Raw genomic sequence first — 11,283 nt, 5'->3', positions numbered from 1 at the left:
TGGCACACCCAAATCCTAAAATTGAGGCAGCGGCGGAGGAGAAGAAGAGATGGCGCACCTAAAACCTAAAATCGCGGCAGCGGCGGAGGAGAAGAAGAGAGCGCACACGGAGACAGCGAGCGGACGGAGAAGAAGAGAGCGCGGAGAGAAGAGAGCACGCGGAGGAGAAGAAGAGGATCGCGACGCGGAGGAAGAAGAGGATCGCGACGCGGAGGAGAAGAAAAATCGCGGCGGATTTGGGAAAGATCGCGTTGGGGAGAAATACGAGGATTAGCGGCGAATTCTATAGAATTCGCCGCTAATTCTTATTATTAGCGGCGAAAATATCAAATTCGCCGCTAATGGTAATATTGGCGGCGAATTTGCAATTTTCGCCGCTAACATATTAGCTGCGAATTTTTAATTCGTTATTTCGCCGCTAATAATACAAATTAGCGGCCAAATTATATAAATTCGCCGCTAATAATAAGCTTTTGCGGCGAAATATCGGATTCGTCGCTAATCCGTATTTATTCACACCGCTAATATTAAAATTTTAGCGGCGAGTTTGATAATTTCGTCGCAAATATAATGACCTTGGGAAAAAAATATTTTTTAATATTATTATTTGCGACAAAATTGATTTCCGTCGCTAATAGTCTATTTTTGCTACAAATAATTATTTCGTCGCTAATATTTCGTCGCTATTTTACTATTTTCTTGTAGTGTACGCTTTCAGGATGCCCGAATCATCTCCATAAGACGGACAACAACACATAGAGCTCTCCAATTTGTTGGTAACCTATTTATTAGTGTTGCACTCTTAATTCTACTACTTTAAAAGGGAAGTGTATCCCTATTCTTGTATTCGATTCCCTCTTTCAGAGGTACTGGAAGAGGATTTTAGTGGATTACCCATTGATAGGTCTGCGGGACCTGGGTATTGGAGTAGGAGTCGTCGAAGGCTCCGAATCAAATAAATCGATTGTATTTTCATGTGTTCTTTGCTCTCGCTTTCTTATTTCTTTTTTCCGTTGCATACTTTAAATTTTAAAAAGAAAAGATGAGTTTTTAAAAACCACGTGATTCCCCCCCCCCCCCCCCCCCCCCCCTCTCACGTGCGTATCAATCCAACAGATTGTATTTACAACAAAATTTAAGAGATAAACATTAACAGAACATGCGATGATAGAAAACAAAGGAAGAGATCCATGGATGAGAGTCTTGGTATTATTGATCCTTCTTCATTGATCCTTCTTCAATTAGAACAAAGGGATATGGGAAGAGATTAAAATCATCAAATGAGAAGTCAACCTCAAAGTCCAGGATATGTCGTGGATACGGACATGGAGGTGTGTCACATGACGAGTGCAACTGTCCAATTTTACAACAGCGGTATGTCTCGATTAATTATGCATTTCTATTATAATTTTACTTGCAAACTCAAATTTATTTTATTATATTTTATAAATATGATAATGTATCAATTGCTAGAGCAACTGAAGATAATCATCATAATAGTGTTGACAACGCATATGAAATAGATTTGATAACTATAACTGGTACTATCAAAGTTTCATTTTATTAAATTATAGTGGTTCATTGAGAAAATGAAGTTAATAATTATCTTTATTGTTGCAGATTCTAACATGCGCTAGGATGTTTGTAATTATCAATGGCCGGTATTCATCTATTTCCTTTGTTTGCACAATTGGAAAATACATTTCATCTTACTTTTATTAAGGTAGTATAGTAATACAAATATAATTTCTAACTTGCTCTTTTAAATTTTATAGATAGTTGTGTTTCACTTTTTGGCATTTTGTTGTCCAAATATAATTCATTGACTTGCTTAAAACTTGCATACAGTGTGACATTTTATCAACTTTGTTTTATTTTGATGTGTTAAAACATTCGAATATCTAATATTCAAGCACTATGTAGCTAGAACAATGTTTGATGCTTTCAGACAAGGCTTGAAAGAATATAAGCATGGGTCTATCCTTCCTGCAAGTTTGGTATGTGTTGCTTTATTTCAATGTTGCTCTAACTCCTGGTTCCATCGTGACAATACTCTCGATGAATGGATGAATTCTATGTTGTATTCACAAAATGGAATTTACAAAGCGACTTTTTGTTTTATAAGCGACTTTATGTTTTATAAGTACTGTTTATGTCGAATGAATTTGTTAATGGTTGTGGTAAATTATAAAGGCATCTTTTCAGAGTCTGTATTCTATATAATATGTGATATGTTTTTAATGATTTTCTTTGTTTGCTTGATAGCAGAAACAAAAAAATGTGCTTCAATCAGAGGAACATAATTTGTTTGATAGAAAATTACATAAATGAAAGTCAACTTATTACATAAATGAATTACAACAGATACTTTGAACAATATAGCGTATAATGTTATAAGTTAATTCTTGCACAACCCCACCAATCAATCACCCACAACCGATGTATTCAGTTGTAGCTAGTTAGATATCCTCTATGATTGGACCCAAACAAAAATATGTTGTAACTATTATATTGACTGAGAAGAATATTTTCTGAAATTTCCTCTTTAGCAATTATCTTTCTTAGAGGATGATCCATGAAGCTGCAGCAGCAATGAGTTGCTAACGACAAAAATTGAGCTCAATGCCATCAATCCCCCAGTAATATTCTTTTTAAAAAGAAAATTGACATCGCTTATGATCTTGATAGATCCTGGAATACTATTTAATCTATGAACATGACTTACCAGAAAGAGAAGGTGCCATGACAAAATCATATTTTGGGAGCAAAACGCCTACAGCAATGGGGATGACGACTAGATTGTATGCCACTGCCGATGCCAAGTTCTGGTGAACTCTTGCCATTGTCGCTTTGGCTAGTGATATAGCATCAACTATCTATAAAATATCATCAGAGTTCTATCAGTGGATGGATTTACAGCTACAAATAGAAAGTTGACAAACATGATAACTCATCATTATCTAGTCATGTTACTATCAATTTTTTTTATTTATACATTTTACATTGGCGGTTAAAACCACTAAGATAATCCTCAATCATCTGGATCCATTATATATGTCGTCTATTCAAGGATAAAGGAAAGCTATTATTTGTTTATTGGAATATGTAGTGGATCAGACCACAACAAGAGTGAAACAAGTAATATTCTTCTGTGTTATCAGATCTGTCATTTAGAAATAAATTATGAGATTATGGCTCAAACGTTTTTGCAAATGGATGATTAATGAATAAGATTGGAAGATCTTATACCTGTGAAAGTCTGAAGCCTAAAAGAATAATTGTTGCAACATTAGACACGACATTGTCTTCAGTAACTCCTACATACTGCAACTAACGAACAAAGTTTTGGGAAAAAAAAGTCAAACAGAGAGTTCTCTATGGGCAATTTCTCATTCTATTGCTCCTATCCATCCAAAACAATAAAGTTACAAAATTCCATCTCTGAAATTCATGACAACTGAAATCTATAGAGAGAGAAAGTTGGACAAGGCAAATAACAGAATGAGAAAACCTAGCTTCGTCGCAGTAAGCTTCGTCGTGATGAGGGAGGGCGTAGTGGGGAAAACCTATTTCGTCGCGACAATAGAGGAGGCTCGGTGCGGCAAGGGAGACCGTCACGATGAGGGAGGGCGCAGCGAGTTGAGAGAGCAAGTTGGACAAGACAAATAACAGGATGAGAAAACCTAGCTTGGTCACGACAACGGAGGCACGCATGGGGGCGGCGAAGGAGACCGTCGCGGCAAGGGAGGGAGGCTCGGTGTGGTGAGGGAGACCGTCACGGCAAGGGAGGGAGGCTCAGTGTGGCAATAGAGACCGTCGTGGCAAGGGAGGGAGGCACGGGGGCGGTGAGGGAGACCGTCGCGACAAGGGAGGGAGGGCTCTGTGCAGCGAAGGAGATTGTCGCGACGAGGGAGGGCGTTGCGAGAGACTTTGGACGTGGATTGAGAAAAAGTTGTATTTAATACATTTTTATAAAAAAGATTAATGCGGATTTGTCACAAAGCAGTCCGCAGCATTCCGCAGTCAAAAATTATATATATATATATATATATATATTTATTGATACGTGACGCGCACAGACTGATCAGATCACGTCGCGCAGTATATGATGATTTTTTTTATTTTGATTAAAAAAATAAATAAAATATATTTTTTTGTGATTTTATTAGTAGGGTTTAGACATCTTAATTGAGATATATTTTTTTCAGTTAATTTTTTTTAAAGATTTTACCTCTAGGGTTTAGATTTTTCAATTGGATTATAATATTTAATTAAAAAATTAAAAATAAAATAAATTTAAGTATTTACATAGTATTGTAATATGTTAAGGGGATATCGTAACATATAACTACTTATATAAAGAAATATTTTTTTTTTAATTCAAAATGTCTGTGTTTTGTTATTTTTTTAATTTTGAATTAAAAAAATAATTAATTTTTTTTTAATTTTATTTTTAGGGTTCAGATTTCGGGTTATTATTTTTAAGTTAATTTTTTTAAAAAGATTTTACCTTTAGGGTTCAAATTTTTGAATTGGATTATAGTGTTTAGTTAAAAGAAAATTTAAAAATGAAATAAATTTAAGTATTTACTAAGTATTGTAATTTGTTTAGGGGATATATCTATATACTAAAATTTTATATAAGAAAATGGTGAATTTTTTAAATTTAAAATATTAAAAAAATAATAATAATAATAAAAGAAAATTATATTATGTGCGATATGCACAGTTACATACTGTACGCATCGCGTAAAATATCAAAACTCATTCATATATATATATATATATAATAAAATAAAATAAAATCTAATATTATTTAATTTAACCTTTAGAATAATTTTTTTATTAACTCTAAAATTACTTAAAACCTCACACTTTCAAATTAATCAAATTCTCATTATATTCCCAATTTACATCAGAGGTAGGGGACATACTCAATCAGAGGCGGATCCAAAGGAGAGACGGCATTGACGATCACCTTCCTTATCGATAATGAAACCTCTAGTATTATGGAATTTCATTGATGGAGATAAAGGATGCTACCCCTTGTTCCAAGTAAAAATCACCCTTTCATATTTTTAATTCAAAATTTTAAAAAAAAATAAAAAGAAAAAAATATTGATTTCTTGCACGACGCGTACAGTCATGCACTGTACGTGTTGCGCAGGATAACATAACTATATATATATAATTTTAAATTTTATTATGGAAGAAATTGAATCCTAGTTAGATTAAAAAAATTAATTCAGTATAATACTCTCACGTAGATTTAAGATAAATAGATAGCATGAAAATTTGACTTATAGAAAAGTACGATAGTCTAACGTTGAACAATTTTAAACAAACAAGTTATTTAATATTAAACTGCATCATTAATATCACTAAAAAATTATTAAAACATTTATTTATTTTTTTAAAATTAAAATAAATATTAATAAATGATAATTAACCGGTCGTTTGAATCCCCTGTTCAAACCACCTCTTTACTAGTTTACTTAGGGCCCAATCCCTATCCAGCCCATCTAGAAATAGATTGATTACGGGTTCAACCCATTGAACCGGATCAATCGATAATCAGCCCATTGATCCGGTTCTAGATTCGGTCCCTGATCTAGGCCTCACATGCCCCACTTGAAGGTACAATTGACTTTTTCTCATACTTTTTATGTCTCTGAAGGTCAAAATATTAAAATCATCTTTTACGAAACAGGTGGTTAGATCAGAACTGGTAAATTTTTACATCAGTAAATGTTAATGATAATAATAGAAATAATTTTTAATTAATTTTAATCAATTAAAATAAAGATTAAAATTTATTATATTTAGTACACAATCATCATGATATGAATCAAATAAAAAAAATATTTTCAAGTATATTATATTACTATATTTATAATTATTATGATTGTATATCTTATTTATTTTTTTCATTATTGTTTTAGATAATTTGTATAAATAAACCTATTGACTTGAGTAATAAGATCATCAAAAAAAAATTATATTGTTTCTTTTCTTTACCTATTGATTTCTCCATAGTATCAAAGTTATGATCCTTCCTTTTCCTTATTTTCCCTCAAAATTTAGCTTTTTCCTTCTTTAATTCCTCTTCTAGCACCTCAATTCAAGTTCCAGATTCCTACAACATTAGTCAGTAACAACGTAAATATCTTGGAGCACAACAACAACTTGGAGCAACCCAAAGATCAGCGTGCTCCAGCAACATCTTGCAGTCTCATTGTCAACATCCTTTCTTGTCAATTTTATGTGGCAACCTCGGAAATTTCGATAATTACAGTAATAATCTTTTTGTTTTGTTTTGTTTTTGCTCCTTCATTTGGCATTTTCTTAAAAAAAAAAAAAGAAAAGAAAAAGGGAAAAAACATAGAGAAAAAAAATTGAGAGAAAAAAATGAGAAAAAAAACTAAGAGAAAAAAATGAGAGAAAGTAGAGAAAAAAAAAGAGAGAGAAAAAAAAGTGAAAAAAATAATATATCTTCTCTCAAGTCTACTAAAATTTCTTCACCATCACAAAATACCTCTTTTTCAATTCGTATGGTTCCTTCTTTCTCCGTTAAACTTGATCATGATAATTATTTACTATAAAAATTATAATTTCTTCCTTTACTTTGTGTTCATGATTTACTTGGTCATGTTGATGGTAGTTTATCCCCACCTCAAAAAGATGTTCATCCTATACTATTTGGTTTAAGAATGATCAATTAGTCTTGACTTGGTTAATTTCATCAATTACTTAGTCTATACTTCCTATGCTCGTTGGGCTCAACACTTCGCGCTAGGTTTGGAAAGCTCTTGATCATTCTTTTGCATCTCACTTTCAAGCACGAGTTCTCCAGCTTTGTCTACAATTACAGTTTGTACAACGAGGAGATGCCTCCATGAATGACTATATGTAATTAGTCAAGACCATTGCCAATAACCTAGCTGCAATTGGATATCCAGTCTCTGATCCAGAACTATTAATGCATGTTCTTGCAGGTTTAAGTCCTCAATGTGATAGTTTTATTCTTAGCGTGACGACTCGCATAGATCAAGTGTTACTTGAAACGCTTCATGGTATGTTATCCTCTCATGAAAGGCTTCTACAAATACAAACACAAAGGAGGTCAGATTCTCTATCTTTATCGGCACATATGCTTAGCAAGGCTCCACAACTTGATCAACATAATCAGCCTCCTCCCCAATATGGTCAACAAAATCAGTTTGGAGGTTTTAAAGGTTGGGGTCGAGGACGCTGTCAGATTTGCTTCAATTATGGTCATTATGCCCAAAATTATTATAAAAGATATGACTCAAATTTTCGAGGAGGACCTGTATCATCAAGTCGACCCCTCTCCCTCATCTTGGCAATTTAATACTCAATCATCTAATTTTGGAGCATTTTCACTCTCCATCCCTTCTAATGCAACGTCATCAGTTCCTAAAACCCCAGGATGGCATCCGGGTTCTGGAGCAACTCATCATGTTACACTGGAGTATAATATTCTTACAGAAGCTTCACCTTATCATGGGCCCAATATGATACAAATAGACAATGGCTCAGGTTTGCAAATTGCTCATATTGGAAACACATCCTTTCATTCATATAATCATACTTTTCGCATGCGCAACACTCTTCATGTTCCGTCTATTACTAAAAATTTACTTTCTGTCCGTCAGTTTGCTCTTAATAATAATGTATTTTTTGAATTTCATCCTAATCATTGTCTTGTGAAGGATCATGTGACAGGAACTATTCTACTCCAAGGGGACACTAAAAACGGTCTTTATCATCTTCAACCCACCTCCCTCAAAACTTTTATTGGAGAATACACGAATAAATTCTCATGGCATGCACGTCTTGGTCATCCGTTTCTACGTCTTGTTCAGAATATTATTAATCGTTTTGGTTTACCAACTTCTTTAGTGTCATCGTCTCATTTATGTGAAGCTTGTATGAAAGCGAAATCTCATAAACTACCTTTTGTTTCCTCTACTCGCAAATATAGTTTTCCTTTAGAAATTATTCACTCTGATGTATGGGGTCCTGCTCCTATTATTTCTAATCAGGGTTTTCTTTATTATGTTACTTTTATTGATAACTTTAACAAGTTCACTTAGATTTTTCCTATGAAAAGAAAATATGATCTCTTTGATATTTTTTGTCATTTTCAAAAACATGTTGAGCGATATTTTGATCGTAAAATACTCTCCCTTTATTCTGATTAGGGAGGAGAGTATCAAGCGCTTCATTGTCATCTTACTTCTTCTGGCATCCTCCATTGAGTCTCTTGTCCCCACATTCCTGAACAAAATGGATCCGCTGAAAGAAAATATCATCATGTGGTGAAAACTGCCTTAACTTTTCTTAATCATGTCTTAGTTCCACTTAAATTTTGGGATGACGCCATCCAAACTACGGTCTACCTTATCAATCGTTTACCCACTACATTACTTCAAAACAAGTGTCCCTTGGAAATACTTTATAATCGTTTTCCAGATTACTCCTTCCTTCATATATTTGGTTGCGCATGTTATCCTTGGCTATGATGTTACTCTAAACACAAGTTAAACCCTCACTCTCAACAATGTGTTTTCCTTGGTTATAATAATTTGCATCATGGGTATCGTTGCCTCCATATTTTGACCAGACGAATATATATTTCTTGACATGTTACTTTTGATGAATCTCTTTTTCTATTTGTAGTTGCTACCTCGGATCCTCCTTCAGATAATCGAGACACCTTTCTAATATCACTGAGTAATATACTAGAATCCCCACAGATTGCTCCATCTGAACATATTGAAAGAATAAGGGGGGATGGTATCTTGGGTCCTGCTCCATCTTCATAAATTCCTGTAGACTCAGCGGCTAGTGGTGATCCACTCTCTAGTTCTGATTCTCATGCTCCTTCTCCATAAATTCTCATAAACTCAGTGGCTAGCGGAGATCCACTCTCTAGTTCTAATTCTCATCTGTCTGACTACTCATCTCTGAGTAACTCTGATGATGATACTCCTCGACGAATACTTCCTCTAAGCGATATTTATGCACGATGTCAACTAGTTTCCACTTGTTATCCTCTTCCACGTGCTCTTATTGCTTCTTCAAATTGTGTCGAACCTTCTAGTTTTACCCAGGCTTTCAGAGATCCAAATTGGTGTGCTGCAATGACTATAGAATTTGATGCTCTTCTTCACAATGCAACCTGGAGCTTAGTTCCTCGTACCCCATCTATGAATATTGCGAGCTCTAAATGGGTTTACCAAATTAAGTATCGCGCGGATGGTTCTATTGAATTTTACAAAGCTCGTCTTATTGCTAAATACTTTAATCAACAGTCAGATATTGACTTCAATGATACTTTTAGTCTAGTCGTCAAAATTACAACTATCAGATTGCTACTATCTATAGTCGTTAGCTCCAATTGACCAATATGATAATTAGATGTTTCCAATGCTTTTCTTCATGGCCACCTTAAAGAAACTGTTTATATGGAGCAACCCCATGGATTCATCCACCCGCAACTTCCAATACATGTGTGTCAACTTCAGAAGTCTATATATGGTCTTCGACAAGCACCTCATGCATGATTTCATCGTCTATCTACCTGACTTCATTCTGAGGGATTTTCCAGCTCAAAAACACTCTTCCCTATTCTACAAATGTCATGAGGAATTTTCAATATTTGTTCTGATTTATTTGGATGATATATTAATAACTAGTAGTGATCAAAATGACATTACTATTTTACTACATCTTCTCTGGCAAGAGTTTCCTATTCGAGATCTTGGCAATGCTCATTTTTTCCTTGGTATAGAGTTTCTCTCACATTTTGAAGGTTGCTTTCTCTCTCAGAGCAAATATATTGCTAGACTCCTATAATGAGCTAAAATGGATGGCGCATGCCCTATCTCCACTCCAATACTGCACCTTCATCCTCCTCTTCAATGTCTGACCCCCAAATCTACCTAATATTGTTGGTGTCCTATAATATGTCACAATTACACGACCTGATATTGCTTTCACTGCGAATCATGTCTGTCAGTTTATACATTCTCCTACTGAACATCATTGGGAAGGTGTTAAGAGAATTCTTCGATATCTCAAAGATACTATTCTACATGGTCTTCTTTTATATCGTTAGTCTTCACGAGAGTTGATTGCCTACAGTGATGCAGATTGGGCTGGATCTCCCAAAGATAGACGTTCTACTAGTGGATATGCTATATTTCTTGGGCGAAATCTTGTTTCCTGGCTTTCAAAAAAGCAACCTACAGTTTCTTGCTCAAGTACTGAAGCTGGATATAAAGCTATCGCTAATGCTATGTTAGAAATTATTTGGCTACAATATCTTCTTTCAAAATTATACTTTTTCTCAACTACTACGCCTAAAATCTGGTGTGATAATATTGGAGCAACTTATCTTGTAGCAAATCCTATTTTTCATGCTCGTACCAAGCATGTAGAGATTGATTTTCATTTTGTTTGCTAGTGTGTGGCGACACGACAACTTTCGATTTCTTATATCTCTATGGAAGATCAAATTGCTGATATATTTACTAAGTCATTATCTAGACAATGTTTCACCAAGTTAGCACTCAAACTCAATGTTCAGGCACTCCCGTTGAGTTTATCGGGGGGTAATGACAATAATGGAAATAATTTTTAATTGATTTCAATCAACTGGGATTTATTATATTTGGCACACAATCAAGATCAACATGAATCAAATAGGAAAAATAATATTTCCAAGTCTATTATATTACTTTGTTTATAATTACTATAATTGTATGTCTTATTTAATTTTTCCATTATTGTTTTGTAAAATTTGTATAAATAAGTCTATTGGTTTTAGTAATAAGATCATCAAAAAGCTTTATATTGTTTCTTTCCTCTACGATTTCTACAAATGTTACTTATTTAAAATTTTTACTATGGTAGGGTAAAAATGAGAATAAACAAACAATAGAAACAAAGAATAATAAATAAAAAAATGTTCATTTTGAGCTTAATTGCATTCCTCTAGCATTGACTCTGACGCCGACGATCTAAGTAGGTCCTCGAATTCTCTACAGCGAAATCCTCAGCTTGGGCATCTATCCAACTTAGACATCTCCGACGTCGGCAGCAGTCATCATCAACTTAGGCATATGGAACTAGTGTTGCTCCGGCGGTGGAGGTGGCGGGTCGCCGATGCACCCCTCCCTCACGAACACTAGATGACTTTGCTGCCATCCTGCGCTTTCGATCGGCAAACTTTAAAGAATCTTCCTACGTTGCTTC

Source organism: Zingiber officinale, chromosome 3B, assembly GCF_018446385.1.
Source record: "Zingiber officinale cultivar Zhangliang chromosome 3B, Zo_v1.1, whole genome shotgun sequence".
Classification (NCBI taxonomy): domain Eukaryota; kingdom Viridiplantae; phylum Streptophyta; class Magnoliopsida; order Zingiberales; family Zingiberaceae; genus Zingiber; species Zingiber officinale.
The sequence above is the reverse complement of the archived record's forward strand: the minus strand, read 5'-3'. Positions refer to the sequence as shown.